This window comes from Lonchura striata, chromosome 17 (assembly GCF_050655825.1).
Source record: "Lonchura striata isolate lonStrDom1 chromosome 17, ASM5065582v1, whole genome shotgun sequence".
NCBI lineage: Eukaryota > Metazoa > Chordata > Aves > Passeriformes > Estrildidae > Lonchura > Lonchura striata.
Window position 1 is genome coordinate 3,468,853 of NC_140719.1, and position 17,758 is coordinate 3,486,610.

At 48.8% G+C, this 17,758-nt stretch overlaps 1 long non-coding RNA gene across 1 annotated transcript in view; it reads right to left on the reverse strand.

The window, feature by feature from the left end:
- The window catches only part of LOC110480267 (uncharacterized), a 219,012-nt gene that overhangs the window by 168,173 nt on the left and 33,081 nt on the right, over window positions 1-17,758 (reverse strand). The window lies entirely within an intron of this gene.

Here is a 17,758-nt window from a genome sequence, read left to right on the forward strand (position 1 = left end):
CTGCAGAAGGAGGCAGCCTTGGGCTGTGAATAATTTGCTGCACAGGACTGGGTTTATTCACTCTGTAGAAATTGTCAAACAAGTCCAATATTGCCACAGAGGAGCTGCATGGCACAGGACTGGCTGGGACGTTGCAGCATGGAGGGGAAGCACAGAGTCTTTGTCCTCAGTGGTGCCTTGCTGCACGATTTGGGGTTGACCTTGTACACAGGGGGTCACCAAGTGCAAATTTATGCCCCCAATCCTGAATTCTCCTCCTGTTGGGCCCACCACTGCCCCAGCCCAGTGTCCACCCTTCAGGCAGGGACTTCACCCTGCTGGAGGTCTTGGCTACTCTTGGAGCGCAGCACCTGACACACAGGCTGGGATGCTTTACTGACAGAACCACGGAATGGTTTGGGTTGACCTTAAAGATCATCTTGGTTCCACCCCCTGCCATGGCAGAGACACCTCAGGGACACCTCCCACTGTCCCAGGCTGCTCCCAGCCCTGTCCAGCCTGGCCTTGGGCACTGCCAGGGATCCAGGGGCAGCCACAGCTGCTCTGGGCACCTGTGCCAGGGCCTGCCCACCCTCCCAGGGAACAATTCCCAATTCCCAACATCCCATCCATCCCTGCCCTCTGGCAGTGGGAGCCATTCCCTGTGTCCTGTCCCTCCATCCCCTGTCCCCAGTCCCTCTCCAGTTCCCCTGGAGCCCCTTCAGGCCCTGGAAGGACTCTGAGCTCTCCCTGGTGTGAATATCTCTGTTCTTTCTTCAACTGAATTGAGAATATCCACACCCTAGAGCCTTCTCTTGTCCAGGCTGAGCAGCTCCATCTCTCTCCATCTCCAGAGCAGAGGGGCTCAGCTCCCAGAGCACCTTCAGAGTCCTCTCTGGACTCACTTCAGCAGCTCCACATCCTTCTTATGTCAGGGGCTGGCTGGGAAGTCCCAAATGAATTTGGGAGAAGCGCAGTCCCTTTCTGAAGAGCTCTGTTAATACATCCACCAATTTCACATCAGACCTGAGCTCTGCAGAGCTCATTTGCACAAGTTCAGCCTCCCAGCAGGTGGGGAAATCAGGGGCTTCACTCACACTGGGAATTGACAAACTCATACAGAGCTAATCTAATTGGAAGGTATTTATCTCATTTGAAAACATTTACCTAATTCAAATACATTTATCAGTCTGGTTGTGAAAGCCTGTCAGTCTGGCAGGATTTATGGGCCAGCTTCCCAAGCATTTCTGCATCGGTGGAAGTGACTGCAGTGGTACAAACTATCCCTGCATCAGGTTTGCACCAGGAGCACAACTCAGCCCTGCCAGCAGGAGAGCTCAGCTGCAAGGAGTGATTGCACATTTTGGGGGACAAACTCCAGGGCAGAAAGGGGGGTGCTCCTTACAGCTCCTGACTGAGACTGTTCCTTTCCCTGTGTGTCAGAATCTGAGGTATTGATGATCCTGAGATTTTAGAAAGTCTCTGTCTGTCAGCCCCCTGCCAAAGCAGAAGCCATAATTGGTCTGTGCTGTTTCCAGGTTGTTTATTCTGTTTATCTCTCACATGTTCTGCTGCCCTGCCCAGCTCTGTCCTGCAGGGCAGCGTGTGGGGCTCTGCCCTCAGTGGGATGTTACAAACATTAAATACCAGAAACTCCCTGGGCTGCATTTACAAGAACGTGCCAATATCTGTCACCTACGTTGGACAGTGTGTCCCCAGCCTGAACCAACAGAAAAATGCCAACACCACAGTGAGACATGGAGGGTGTGAAGAAGGAGAAAAAGGACAAGGCACACCCAATTTCCTCCATCTTGTCCCCTTTGGACCCCTCATCTAGAATCCTAAAATTTTACTTTTGCATCCGTGCCACACTTAATTATTACTTATATCAAACACTGAGAGCTTGTAATTCATCCTGTAAGATTGAAAACTCTTTTCCATGGGCAGAGATCACAGCCAGTGTCTCTGGGGGCTCTGTCCAGGGGGGTTTCTGACCCCTGCCAGAGTCCCAGACCTGCCAGGGCAGCCAGAGGGAAGCTCTGGATTGCCACACCTGTGCATCTATCTGTGCCCCGCGGGAAGCACAACACCAAAAATTCCTGTGGAGCAGCTCACTCCTGCTGTGACAGCCCTGGAATGCTGCCAGAGCACCGGGAAATTCATCCTCAATTCCCCACCCCAGCATTGAGATCCTGGTGGCCTGGAGCCTCCAATGAGCATCTCTCCTGGTGCGGGTGATTTACACCGAGATTCCTCCACTCACTCAGAGGGTAATGGAGCTACAGGGTCGCACTCTTCATCCAAAGCATCGCTCTCATCTCCTCCAGCCTGCAAACCCATCCCTGCCAGGCTGGAGGGGCGTGCAGAGCTCTGGGCTCCCTTACTGCAGCACTGCAGGAAGACAATCAAAAGATAAAGTTAATGAGGTACTAATCATTATAGATTTGTAGTACATAATGCCATAAATACCCACTGCCATCGATTAAATGTAGTGGGGCAAAGACATCTAATCCATCATATCGGCCATTTGATTTTTCAAAATTCATTTCCTACCATCAGGGAGATTCCAGTGGCCCAATCTCCTGCCCAAGAAGCTGGCACCATTCCCTCCCTGCACCCATCACACCGTGGCCAGCCCAGACCTTCTGAAAGGGCTCTGTGAGGTTCCACTGAGAATCCCACCGTGAGGAATTGGGAGCTTGGGGAGAGAGTAATAATAGGCAGGACAAGCTTGAATCCAGGGTCCTTTCTCTGTTTCTCTGCAGGTTTTTATTTGTTTGTTTCTAGCCCAACCCATCTGGTTTTCTTGCAGAGATGAGGCTTTTGGGAGAACAAATATTAGTTCAAACAAACAAACAAATCAAAAGAAGGAAAATCTGTTCTTGATGTTAAAATCTGTTCTGAATGCCTTAAGTTCTCCTAAAGTGACAAATGGCCAAGAGAAAACAGATCAAAAACCCCTCTCAGAGGTGTCATCACAGTTCCGACACTTGCCAGAAGGCAGGAAAAAAGCGCTCTGGCATCTCTTAGGGAGACAAAGGTGACAAGACCCAGCTACAACCAGGTGTAGGTGACGGGCAGTGCTGTGGTAAAGCCTGAGTAGCTCCAGAGCGGCGGGCAGGCACAGTGGCAGCGCTGGCAGCCGAGGATGAGGCTCATTAGGGCTGCGATCCGCTGCCCCCAGGCGCTAATGCCGCGGATAGATCGCTAATGCTCTCAATTCTTGCTCATTAGCACCGGCAGCAAAGACAAGACAAGCGCGTTATGTCATCGTTTAAAGCCCGTCACATTTCCCCAGTGACTCTGATTCCGTTTTGAAGTATTCATTCTCCTCCCCCGAGGCAGGACTGCCTTGCCCTGCGAGCTCCAGATCCCGGAGGTTTGCTCCAAGCAAAGCTCTGGCACCCGCCCTGAGCCCCGGCTCTTCCCCGTGTCCTCACAGAGAGAAATCCCCTGGTGGGAACATTCAAGGCATCAGCTCACGCTCCCCTAATTTTCCACAGGACTTTACACACCTCAGACTGGAGTTAAACTGAGTATTTTCCAGTCAGCTTTGCACGAGGAGGGAGTTTGGGGCCATGCATCTCTCCATGAGCAGGCACACTCTGGTTCCATCAGCACAAAACACGTTTGCAACACGAGGAGCTGATGGTTCTTGAGTCAACTGGCAGGAGTGAAAAGAATAAATATTTACAGACATATTTCTGCCCTGATCTGTGCCAAATGGATTTATAGCAGCTCTCACTCAAAGGGGGGTTTCAGTCTTCTGCCCTCACTGCTGGTGGTGGGGTTGGGGGTGTTGGAAGGGCTGGAACTCCTTCCACAGGGACCCTGACCAGGGAATACCCAGGAACACCCAGCACAGAGAGCAGCAGGGGTGGGAGGGCTGTGGAATCTGCCTTGAAACCCAGGGCAGGACACATAGAAATGGTCACAAACACACCCTGTCCGGGATGGGGGAGCATTTCCTCCGGAGTTCAGCACAGGCTGCATCAGGCCTATTCACTCTTCCTTGCAGCAAACCATTTCCACAACCATTTTGCATATGCCACAGAGGGAGGAGACCTGTCCAGGGGCACGTGGGACAGCCCAGAGAAGCTGTGCCATCCGCCAGCCACAGACTGAACCCCCCATCCCATCCCATCCCATCCCATCCCATCCCATCCCATCCCGTCCCGTCCCGTCCCGTCCCGTCCCGTCCTGTCCCGTCCCGTCCCGTCCCATCCCATCCCATCCCATCCCATCCCATCCCATCCCATCCCATCCCATCCCATCCCATCCCATCCCATCCCATCCCATCCCTGCATGGTTTCCCAAGGTGGGGGATCTGTAGGGATCTGGGCTGCTGTTGCTGTAGGATCTCTCTCCTACCTTCCCTTTAGCACTGCAGACAGCACCAGGAGGACTTGGTGAGGTTTTTTGCTGCAGAATCTCCTGGGAAAAGGCTGAATTGCTTTTATTCCAGCAGCTGAGTGTTTCAGAGCTTGCTTATGAAAGCAGGGAAAGGAAGAAATAACAGAAATAAGTGGTTGGAGTCAGATGTGCATTAAGAGGAAGGGTTTACACTAGATGGCACCTGATCTCACCACTTTAGATGCAGAAGGTAAAGCCAGCAGGATTACTGTAGGGAATGATGTTATTCCTTCCCCAGGAGCTGCCTTTGCGGCCCTGCCTGAGCTCTGGGCCATGCAGGAGCAGCAGCTCACCCTGCAGCCAGCACTGCTGGGAGTGTTAAACACCCTTTGCACAGCCCCACTCGCAATCTCTTTGCAGGTGCTGGAGTTCCCTGCTTTGCTCAGCCCAAGCTCTTCCAGAGCCACTTCCAGAGGCTAAAGGTGCCCAGCCTGTTTCCTGCCAGGTTTCTCTCAGTGGAAGCACAACCTCCCTCCGTGGAGGCAAAGGCAGTAGGAAGGGTTCTGTCCCCCAGGGACTTAACTCAAAGAGGCAGCAAAGCTGCTGCAGGGCCGTGACGTGGATAATCCACAGATCCTCCCAAGTGCTGCACAAGTGGCACAGCAGCCACTTGGGCACGTGGGGACACTCCAGCTCTGCCACAGGTGTGGCACAGACACCAGAGCCCAGATCCCACAGCAGGGGATGTGGGACTCCATCCCTGTGAGCACATGGAAGGTGCTGGAGACACAAAATAAATGGCCACGATTTTGGCAGCCCGCAGAGGATGAAGGGTTTGCAGGAGCCACTGCTCCACACATCCACAACACATGGAATGAGTCAGGGAATTGCTGTGGGAGAAGAGGGAAGAGCTGCCAACTGGGAAGAGGGGCTGAGCCTCAGGCTTGCTCTGGTGCAGCACATCCTTTCTCCTGCTGCCATCAGGAGTCAGACACTGCAGGAGAAAGCTGGCCTCAGTCTGTGGGCACAGTGGCCATTCCTGAATTACCAGCCTGAGCCTGGATCTAGGCTGGATGGATGGGGCTTGGAGCAAGCTTGTCTAGGGGAAGGTGTCTCTAGAGGGTGGAATGAGATGGTTTCTAAGGTCTCTTCCAACCCAAACCAGTCTGTGATTGTATAACCTGAGCTAGAGCTGCCACCCCATCATCCACTTTCTGCCCCTAAGTACCATGAACAAGATTCCCATTAAAAAAAAAAAAAAAGCTGGTAAATAAATAAAATCTAAATCACGAGTGAGGAAATTATTTCTCTACAGAAGCAGAGCCAGCAACAAGTCTCAGCCCTCTCCTGATTTATTTTGCCTCTTCTTGGATCCTCCCTGGACTGGGGAAGGGGTTTCTGCTCCTGGCAGCCCCACAGCACCTCTGTCACATGTCTCAGAGCGTCAAGTCACAGTCCTGCTGCTCTGAAGACATTTGCAGGCAAATTACTCTGCCTCTCCCAAGCACAGACACTCATTGCTTCAGCAGGAGGCAGCCAGCAGATTACATGACGTAATTTAGTAGCTGACATTAAAAACACCTCATTTAGCCTGGAATAAAAATATCTTCATTCAACCTAAACTGTATGAATTAACTATATGAGGATAACTGAATTCATAGTAGGTTTTGAGTAGCTGCTCACCTGGGTAGCTGAATGAAGACTCCAAGTCAGCATCTCCCTGTGCCTGTGTCCCTGCTGGAAAGGAGGAATGCCAGCAGGGCCTTTGGGAATAGAGGGATTATCATGGGGTCTAAATCTCCCTCCCTGGTACAGCAGATCGAATTTTCCAGCTTTCCTGGATGAATTGCTTTTTACCTTCTCCCTGGTGTGGGCCAAGGCCTCCAGCTAAGAGAGCAGAGGGATACATTTTGCTGCATCTCAAGCAGCTGTTGCTCTGTTTGGTTTGATGCTGTGCTGTGAGCCATGGCTACAGAGAGAGAGTTAATAATGTCCTGAATGAGACAAGATCCAGGAAGAGGAGATGGAATGGGATGCAGGGAGGAGGGATACTTTAAACACTGCTTTATCTGACAAATTCTGCAGTTATACATCCTCTATTCTGCTTTCCAGCTGACAGATGGAAACAATTTTTACATGGCACAAACAGAGGAGAAGCAAATGAACTCTTGCTTCCAGTGCAAGACCCAGCTGCACAGGTGCCACCTCTGCAACCTTTGGAGACCTCCATAATTAAGGAATTACCACAAAAAAGGAAAATATAATCATTGCCTGACCCCATTTTGGGGGCAGCAGGTGCTCTGAGGTGTTTGGGATTTACTCAGACCCCAGTTCAGGAGAATCTTCCTCCAGCAGCTCTAAGATCCTGCCTTTCAGCAGCAGAAGCCAGTGCTGTTACCACCCCTGCTCTCCCAGTAGCCCTCAAAAACACCACTGGCAATGCCTAGAGTGCTTTAATTTGGGATTCTCCATCTCAGTACTACTTCTCCTATTATCCAGAAGAGGCAGAATTTGCCATTCCCCCTGCCACTGCTAGAGGCTGCCAGCAGTTCAAGGTGCTGTGCTCCCTGTACCTGCCCAGGTAGGAAGGATTCCCTGGAGGCGCACAGGTGCTGTCCCAGCCCTCTGCTCTCACCACACCATCAGCACAACCCTTTTCAGAGAAAAACAATCCAATCAAAGCCCTGTGGCACCCTGGTCCCTTGGATCCCTTCCAGAGGTACCCCAATCTCTAACCAACCTGGGTACCCAGCTCATGGCTGGGGATACTCCAGTTCCCATCCTATCTCTGAACATAACACAGAGTCATCTGCCACAGGGATTTGGTCTGAGCTGACAATTTGTGGGTCAGATGCTCCTGAAAGTGATGGACAGAGGAAGTTCCAGCCATGAGGAATTGTAGGATGAACTCACCCAGTAGCAATTGCAGCAGCACCTTTGGCTGCCTGATTGAAAATCTTAGGATATCCTGAGCTGAAAGGGACCCACAAGGATCATCAAAGTCCAACTCCTGGTCCTGCACAGGGCAACCCCAACAATCCCACCCTGTGCCCGAGGGCATTGTCCAAACACCTCCTGAACCCCTGAGGACCAGACTCTAAGGAATCCCTCCCAAGGCTGCATGGATGGGGCTTGGAGCATGAAACGAAGCTCTGCCTGTCCATGGACTGCAGGAAATGCTGCTAAACCAGAGGAGATGTCACTGTCCTTCTGGATTTGCTCCCTGGAGCTCTGTCAGGGAAGTCAGAAGGCATTTGGCATGTGCAGATGAATATCAGACTTACAATGAGGATGTCTGGGCTTGTTTCCCAACTCTGAGACTGACACATTTTGCAAGCTCAGTCAGTTCTCCTTCCTCCCCAGGCCGGATTTCATCCCACTCTGCACCTTCCCAAATCATTTTGTACCTGCACAAAGCATTAACCCAGCCAGAACATTTTGCTCACTTAGATGGGTGTCACATCTGACACCAAGAGGGGAGTGCTTCCAGCATCACTTAATGAGGCTTCTCTGCTTTGCATAAAAATTTGGCAATGAGCTGGGCAGGGTGATAAAGGAGGAGGAGAGCTGCCAGCTGCCAGGCAGGAGAGACAGACAACTCCTGTCACCCCCCTCCTCCTTGGACACAAGCAGGATGGGCTGGGAAGGCAACCAGGCTGCTGTTTTGGGGCTCCAGCTGTTTTGGGATCTGTGTTCACATCCCAGCCCACAGGGGCTGTGTTAACCTCTCATCCCTGCTCTCCCAGCAGTCCCAGATCCCAGCGTTTCCCTACTGCTTTGTGAAGTTATTCTTCTCTATTATTGCTCCCTGCAAACCTCCAGCTCTTCCAATCCACACAACTCAAAGCTGGTGCAGCCAAATTCTCCTCCCTGAGCTCTGCCAGGAGCACCTGGCTCCTGCCTTCCCCTCTCACAGCCTCCAGCCCCCTTCTCTTGCCATCAAGAAACACCCCCTGGGTTTCAAGTTTTCCTCCTCCAAGTTCCTTTTCCTATTCTTTGCAGGATTTCTATGGAGGAAGATGCAGCTGGGTGATGTCTGTTCTGTTGCTTAATGGAAATGATTATTTTTCCATTTTTCCCTTTTTCCCTTTGCTTCCTTAGCACAGAGAGGCTCTCAGAGCTGCAGAGGAACCTCAGGCTGGGCGGGTCCCATCTGCAGCTCTCTCTGGGCTACTGGGGACACCAAAGGGTAGAGTCCCCAATGCCACCTCAGCTTCCCACCCCTCCTGCTGCCTCCTTGCACTGCCCACAGCCTTCCTGGCTCAGGACAAACCTTTCCTTCCCAAGAAAAGGGAGATTTTTTGTGGCAAGCACATTTCTCTCCCTCTCAGGATTTTCATAGAGGTGCACAGAGAGAAATGAAAGAGAAAACAATTTCTATTTCTGCTCCTTGTTTTTCCTATGTGGAATGTGTTTGGAGAATTGTTTACCTGGGGTGAGTGCTTGGTTGGATTCTGGTGAGGATTGTTTGAGCTGATGGCCAATCCAACCCACCTGGGGCTGGACTCTCAGAGAGGGTCACGAGTTGGGTGAGAGTCAGAGAAAGTAGTATGTAGTTTGAGTATCCTCCTTTTATATAGCATATTAATGTATTTTAGCATAGTTATAATAAAGAAATCATTCAGCCTTCTGAATTGAGTCAGACATTGTCATTTCTTCCCATTGGGTTCACCTGCATTTACAATAATTTAGTTTCAAACAAGTTTCAGGACATTTACTGAGTTTTGGCACGAGGAATTAGTGTTGGAATTAATTTGTCTCTGTGAGTGGTGAGTGCTGGGGCTGAGGCTGCAGCTCTGTTTGCTCCTCACAGGCTGTTCCCGAGCTCCTGGAGCTGCTCTCCCTGCAGGATGAGCCCTGCTCCACAGCATCTTAGCAGAGTTTATTAGGAGACACTGCCTACCGTTTGATCTCGGAAGCTTTTCTCCCCCTGGTACAACCCAGAGCATTTAAGTGGCAAATTAGATGCATTTGGGATATGTATAAAAATGCAGACCCATAGGCCAGGAGTCTGCTAGCATTGCTAACATTGGAAATTATGAATTACCCTTTAGGCAGGGGATTTGGCAGGGATTTTAACAAGAAATGCTAGAAAAAGCAAGGCTTGTTCTCACATGGGTGACTATGCAGCCTGCAGCAAATTGTAAAGGACTTTTTTCTTTGCAAACACCACAGATCTTCCTTTGGCTTTCTAAGAACCAAATAATTTCCCTGATCTGGGGTACAGGGACACATCCTCCCAAACCAGGACTGTCTGTAGTGTTGCACATTTAACTATCAACCTGCTACACCAAAGATGCTCATTCCCCAAGCACCAGACTCTGGTTACCTTCTCCTGAAGGTGCAGAAAACCCCAAATTTTAATAGGCTGAGTGCTCACTGTTGCTATAAACAGCAACACAGGGCAGACAGGAGCTCAAGTCTAAGTGTCACATCAGGACACTGCAAAAATCCCCAGCACTGGGGGGTTGTGGCACCAGAACAGCAACTGAGACCTTTTATTTGATAAATAACAGGATTCTTTAGAACAGCTTGGAGAGAGAAAACACTTAAAGTCCAGATTTAAGTGGAAAATAGCATGAAAGCCGATGTGGCTAATGATCTGACAAGGAACACGCAAGGCTAATTTAGGACTTCTTTAAGTAGAATGCTTGATTAGGCACCAGAAAGGCATTAAATCATGTAGGTGCTCCTTGGGAAAAGCATCTGTAATGAGGCTGTGGTGGGAAAGTTTGAGTGAGGTTGGGGAAAACAGAGATGAAGAGAACAGAGATGATCTGATGAAAGAAGAGATGGCAGCAGCCACTGGCACTACTGATTGCAAGGAACACAGGGAAGACAGTACCACAGCCAGGGAAGACACTTCATCTGCACATCCTACCCTTTTGTCAGGGTAATTTAGGAGTTCTTAAACAAAATCCCTCCTTAAAGGAGCTCCATCCATGTGTTCCACCTGGCTCTGGTTGCCCTGGGCAGCCCCACTGGGATGTCACTCCCCTGGCTCTCACTGGAGGGCTCAGGGGATGAATTTCAGCTCAGCCTTGGCTCAGGTTCTGCTCTGTCATGTGTTTGCCGTGGGTTTGTGCCTTGGGCTCCTTGGAACATATCTGGAAATTAGATTTCTGGATGTCTGGAAATGATTCCTGACCAACCTAGAGCTCCTCTCCTTCTCACACAGGTGCTGTGCTCTCCTTGGTGAGGTCTTAGGTTGGAAATGGGAGTGTGTGTTCAATTCCCATCTGTCAGAGCTGGGGCAGTTCTCCTCTGTTCATTGGGCACTTTTCTTTATCTATCCCACAGCCAATCCTCCCTCCAGGAGATCTCTGCTGTCCATGGCCACTGAGTGTCCCTGCATGGCTGAGAAAATTCCATCATCCATGGGGAGAGGCTCTGCCCAGGGGAGGAGCCAAGCATTCCTACCTGGATCCAATCTGACCTGGGAACAGCACAGCAGCCTTTGCCCCCTGCATTCCCAGAGGAGCAGCTTCCTTCCCCCTGCATTCCCAGAGGAGCAGCTTTCTTCCCCCTGCATTCCCAGAGGAGCCCAGGCCCATCTCCCCCAGCCCTGGAGCTCCAGAGGAAAACTCCCCCCTTGTGCAGGATCCTGCTCCAGCAGAAGCACAGCTGGCACTGCAGGAGGGCTGAGCCCCCCTGGGATGGGGCTGAGCCACTCCCTGACCCACAGGGGACAGGGCTGATCTGACTCTGGCAATGGTTTGGGTTTTTTTTTTTTTTTTTGTTTCTAGAATTGCATTTGTATTTTTAATTTTCCTATTAAAGCACTGTTATTCCTATTCTCATATCTTTACCAGAGGGCCCCTTAATTTCAAAATTACAATAATTCAGAGGGAGGGGGTTTACATTTTCCATTTCAGGGGAGGCTCCTGCCTTCCTTAGCAGACACCTGGCTTTTTAAACCAAGACAGTGAGGATGCTGCCCTTGGTTCTCTGTTCATTCTCCCTGGCACAACAACTCCTTTCTGCTGCTCCCAGCAGAGCTGCAGCAGGAACCTCATGCCCTGGGGAGCTGTGATGCTGTGCCCAGGCTGTGGGGTCGTGTATGTGATATGATATGGCATAAAAAGGGTGAGGAGTGACCATTGATGAGTTGTGTTGTCACATTCCAGTTCTGGAGCCTTGGCAGCAGCAGTCACTGGATTAGAAGAGGCAAGTTTAAAAAGGCATGAAAATGAGGTGTTTACCAGGTTCAGTTTTGAAGAGGAAACTCCTGACCTCTGATTTAGATGAGAGGCTGCTCAGTCTGCTGGCTGCTATTTTTGCTTTGCTGTGCAGGCACCTGATGCCAGGGACTGCCTCCTCTCTTGTTTCTGGTGGTGAGATGTTTTGTGGGAGGTGTGGGATCTGGCTTTTCCTGCTCTGCCTTTTGCCCAGGAGAGGTCAGGAGCCAGCTCTGCCTGGAGCATCCCCACCACTGCCCTCTGCAGTCATGGGATTGTGACAAAGCCCTCCCACAGCAGCGTTTGCTCTTCTTTGATGCCATTTGGGCACTTTTGGGTGCTCCTTTTGAATAGCCAACAGCTGATGAATAATCTGGTGTTTCACACGTGATTATGGTCCTCACAATCTCAATCAATAAATACAATAAGCTTGAACAGCCTGGTGTTGTGAGCTCTTTAAAATCATATCCTCTATGAGAGACAGCAATCGATGGTGCTTATTCCAGTTTAGCAGTGATTATGTGCTGGTTACTGCAAAAAGCCACCTGCAACCCAAAGTGGGGATTGTAACTTCCTGCTGGTGTACAGCACACCTGTCCTGCTCTATAAATACTGAGTTTTTAATTAAAGTGGATAAACTGCTTCACAAAATGTGATGTGCTTGTTTAAATACCAACCATCACTCATGGCAAAGGGATTTAAATAGGGAAGTTTAGGCTTTTTGCATAGAAATGTGTATCTAGTGTCTCTCTTAGCTCAGTGTAATCCATCCTGAGTGTCAGCCCTGAATTCCATGTGCTCTCTAAATGAGAAGGAGAGGAGGAAAGGGATGTTCTGTGTGTATATACAGGCTGCAGATATGAAATGTTTGGGTTTGGTGACAAACATCTTTATTGAAATGGTGGAAATCCCACAGAAAACAAACAAAGCTGGGGGTTAACCTCAGCACATTGACATGAGGAACACCAGAGAGCTGGAGCTGGCCACTGGGGAAGAAAATTCCAGATGTGGATGTGGCAGATAAATGCACACCTGCTGCTTTGGATCTTATCTGCTGGAGCATTGGAGAGAGACAAGCTGAATTCCTCTTGAGCAAAATCCCAGGATTTAGGCCTTCTGTAGCACTAAACCAGGATCCAAATTGGAGAGGGAATTTTACCTGTCATAAATGTGTTTTTCTGTATGACAACAGTAAAAGCATTTTTCCTAGATTAATGGTCAATATGTCTGTGGTAGGAACAAGCAAAACTGATCCCATTCCCACTGCCAGGCTGGCTGGAATAGAGCTGGAGTCTGGACACTGCAGAGTCTACCCAGGAGCAGAATGAGATGGCAAACTCCACAGGTTTTTTTTTTTTTTTTTTTTTTTTTTTTTTTTTCCTTTTTACTGCAAATTCACTGTATTTTATTTTGTGATGGGCAGAACAACTGAGGCAGTGAGGCAGCAGCTGTGTTGCTGGTGCCAGGTGAACCTTGGGCTGCTCCCAGAGGTGGGGCATGGCATCAGAGTGAGTACAGGGGGACAGGATGGGATCCTGATGGGCTCTTCCCATGGGAGGGAATTCAAGGCTCCTGCAGCACTCAGGGCTCACTTTGCCCTTGCCTGGGGCTCTGCAGGGAAGGGCTGGAAGGGACGTGGACCTTCTGAGCTGTAGAAATACCTGAGCACCTTCCTACAGCTGAACTGCACTTCAGAGTACCCAGGAGACACCTGGAAGTAAAAAGAGCCCTGGCACTGGTGTGCTCCAAGCCTTGCTGGTTTGGATGGGGACTGGGTGTAACAGAGGACTCCAATCCCAAACCAAATGTCTCTTTTTCTGCTTCCATGCCTGTGGAATATTTTAAAATTATCCCCTGAAATGTTCCTTGATGTTATAAATAGCTTGCCTCAGAGGCTGAGGCCCATCCTTTTTCCCTCTCAGCCATGCTCCTCCCCAGCTCCGTGGATGTGCATTTGCCATGGCAGTGCCACAGGTGATGGTCAAGGAATCTGCCCCAATGCCAGGAATAATTCAGCTCCCTGGGTGTGAGCAGGGCCCTTCCCAGGCTCACTCAGTGTTTCCTGTCTGGATCACGAGTTGGGAGCAGATGACTCAGCCCACGTGCAGGAGTTATTCACTTGTGCCTCCATGGAAATGACAGTTCACATTCCAGCTGTGGATTTTGTGGGGTGGATTTGTGTATTTGGTGCTTCAGGGTCCTTCAAACACTGCAGCTCCATTGGATCCCTGCTCCTGTGTGGGGAAGGCAGCTGGACTCAGTGGGCTGGGCCTTTAGCAGTAGCTCTTCTGCATCCCAGGGGTTGTGTATGGAAAACTGCAGGAGCAAATCCAGGGAGCTCAGGGCTCTGGGATGCAGCGGGAGCAGGCCATCACTCACCTGCTGGATGCTGAAGTAGCCACACTCCTTCCCATGTCCTTCATGCCCAGAGCAGCCACATCTTGTCCTGGCTCCAGGCCCTGCAAAGTCATTCCCAAAGTCTTCTGGAAAGAACTGGTCAGCAGGTAGAGGTGGGGAGGGGCAGAAAAAGAAGTCACATTACTTGTGTCTGTGTCTTAGAGCTGTAAAATCCAGCAGCCTTCTCCTCCTTTGCCTTCTGCATTCCCAAAATAGTTAAATCATATTTTGGTTGTCTTTTTCCTAGATATTGCTCTGTTCTGGAGGAGTTACAGTCCTGTAGAGAAACTCCTGGCTTTGCAATGCAAAAAACCCCCAGGCTACCTGCATGTGTGAGATGATTTATTGTTCTTGGTAATCAATTTTTTACTGTAGCTGTTTCAGGTTAATCCCGCTATTAATATCCCAAAACCACTGAAGTGCAATCCCATTACACAGCCCAAACTCTGCTCCTGAGCCTGTGGCACAGTCAGGCAGTTCATTGCAGGCCCTGCTCCAGCAGCTCTGAAACTCGGTGACCAATGGCTCTGGGCTGCTTTGGTGGTGGCCACTTGCTGGGGAACTCATCCTGCCAGCATGAGGCTCGATGCTGTGCAGAGCATGAAGCTGCTGGATGAGGGAGTGGAAAAAGAGATTGATTTTATTTTTCCCTGCAGCTGAGAGCTGTCTGGCAAATTGCAATGGAAATCAAGCAGGATGGAGCAGGGGTTTGATCGAGGGAGGGGAGAGCAGTGGGTGAACCAGGGGGTAATTCAGGTAAACCGAGTGGACTTGATTTTGTAATGAGCTGGGTAACTAAAAGCCCAAACTGGACAGTAACCTTTGGGTTGGTTTTGACAAAATCAGAACCATGGGAGGGTTGTGTTGGCTCTGGGTTTATTTTTGGCTTTTTCCCATAGTCCTGCAGGAGTGGATGGGGACAGTGAGCACAGGGATGGAGAGCTTGGATTTTCAAAGGCATTAAGGCTAAATATAGAAATTGGTTATTAAGATTTTTCCGTGAATGTTGTAAACAAATTAGTTCCACTAGGTAGCTATCTGCATGCCTAGGTGCTTGTGTACCTCTGAAAAACCTTCCTGGAGGAGCTATTTGTTGTCTGGCTTCAGTCTCCAAACTTTCTGAGCTGGGAGAGAGGGAAGTTCACCTTCCTGGGGTAATTCTGAGCATTTGGTTGAACTTGTGCAGTGAAGAGTCTATTGCTCCACTGCCTTTATGGAGAAAAATCTGCTTCATTTAGCAGGCAGGAGCCCTGCAGCTGAGTGATGTGAACAGTCCCACGAGGAAGCTGCACACCAGCAGCTCTTGTTCTACATCTCCTCAGGCCCCAGAGGCCGCAGGGATATTTGCTGGAGCTCCAGACATTGTCACTTCCCAGCATCACTTTTGTTTGAACAAGTGTTGGAGAAGAATCCCCAGCACCCGCAGATCCATCCCTCGTGGCCTAGAAATTCATCAGCTGCTCGAGGCTGCTTGGCATCACTGCTGCAGTGTTTTGTTATTGTCACACATTTACATTTCTCCCGAGCTTATGATAAGCATCCAAATTAAACTGCGGCCTCCGATGTTTTTGATATTTCCAGGCAATATTGATAATGAAGCTTGTGCTGTGCTGTGTCATTTACTCCAAGAGCTCCGAGCAGCAAACAATCTCCGTGCACAGGGATTGTCTCATCCATCACTGGGAGTCAGCGTGCCTGTACCACGGTGCACAGTGACATTACTCAGTAATCTGGGGCAGAGAAAGCGGAACTGAGAAGCCAAAAGATCTTTTATGGTGGGGAAAAAAAACCAAGATTTTCTGTGTGTTTCTTCCCTGTGGAGTGGGAGTAACGCTCTCGTGAAGAACTGGAATTTGCCTTCAGCAGCTAAAACTTTGGTGCTGCTTGTTACAGGACATGCTATTTATTGCTGTATTTACAGAATCACAGAATAATGAGGTTGGAAGAGACCTCTAAGATCGTCAAGTCCAACCCATGCCCTAACACCACAACTAGACCATAGCAACAAGTGCCAAGTCCAGTCTTTTTTTAAACATATGCTCTTTACTCCAGGAGCTGCTTTGCTTTGCTGTCACATCCAAAAATCCTGGTCCAGACAGACTGTGGTGAGCCCATGAGGGCCCTCCCAGGATGTTCCCTGAAGGAGGAATCCCAGTGGATGGGACACACGGATACCTCATGGGGAGCACTGTCTTGTGTCCATTTATCTTCCCAGGACAAAGGACGCCTGACCTCTGATTAAGGATGGAGGCCAGGAGGTGCCAAGAAAACAGGAATGGAGATTTCCTTTGGTGGACAAAGAATTTATAAGGCCTGCTGACACTTCATCCCAACAGAAGAACATATAAACAGAGCTCCCACGCTGGCTCTTATGGAAGATCCTGATTTATATAAAACTGAGCCTGGTGGGTGATGTCAGGCACTGGCACAGCCAAGCATCACTCCAAAGCAGCTCTCTTATCTTGGAGGAGGATAACAGGGGCTGACACAGAAATATGGCTTCTTAAACTGCTTTTAAAAAAATCAATTCTTACAATATCACTGTAAGTCCATTCTGGTGTAATTCCATCACTGCAATCGGGTTACTCTGGGCTTTAAATCATCCTTGATCACAGAGCAACTCCAGATGATAAATGGAGCTTGCTTTCTCATTTTGGGATATTTGGGCCAAATTCTTGGCACAGGTCAGGTACAGACAAATGACACCAACTTGTGCATTTCAGGGTTTAATTGAATTTTCTATGTAAATTCTGCTGCTATGCTGTACTTTGATTTTTAATACTCTGTTTATAAATGAAAAATTAATCCAAAATATGAATGCTAGTTAATAATCATTCACTGACCATCTTTTAATAATCAACCAATGATATTTTATCAACATCCAGCAGCTGCATCACCTTAGTGCATTTCTGTGAATGAATTAAACCTCAAAAGAGAGAAATCATCTCAGTTCCCAGGGGCGAAGACAAAACCTCTTTGAAGGAACAGACAATTGCACAGTTTAACTTGGGGAATGGAGAATAATAATGGATCCAATTGAAACTGCAAGGGAATTTAGAGAGGAAAAATGTAATTACCTTCTCTGGAAAGGGACCAGACACTGTTTAAAATCTTGTTCTTCCCAAATATGTCTGGGAATCCTTAATGACAGCAGGATCATGAGATATGGCACGGGTTACCTGAGCTTGGAAATGAAAAGAAAAGCCAAAACAAGCTGTATTTTTTTTTTCCTAGATTCTAGAAATATCTGCTGGTATTTTGGGAACCTGAGTGACACATGCTTGGAGTTGTGACCCATTGTAGAACAAAAGAAGAGTGAGGAGAGATGCAGCTCCAAAATGAAAATAAGTATTTAATGCTTGCAGGAAAATAAAAAAGCTTTTGGAAAAAGAATGAAAATTAATTAAGAGATGTGTTTAATTATCATTATTGTGATCTGTGGAAACAGCTAAAAGAAAAACCTTTTATTTGTTTATTTTGATAATTTGTTTTCTCATCCTAGAGAGCAGGACCAGCCTCAGCCTCCTATAAATATCCTTCCTTCAGTCTCTGTTGAATGTGAGGTGCATGGAATTTAGGATTGCTGAAGTTTCTCATCCTCAGATGTCTTTTGCCCAGTGCTGGACAAATAAAGGGATGCCAATGTCAGTGTCAGCAAGAGCTGCCTGCTCTAATAGCAAGTGACAAGCTCATGTTCCCTGAGTCTGAGGGAATACAAGCCAAGCTCAGAAGTACTCCTGATGCTAATTAATTACCAACCAATTTCTGGTAAAATTCAAGTGCTTCCAGCAGCTTTTATTTATAACTCTGCAAGTCTGAGGATTGGAAATGATGGGTTTTGGTTTGTTTTT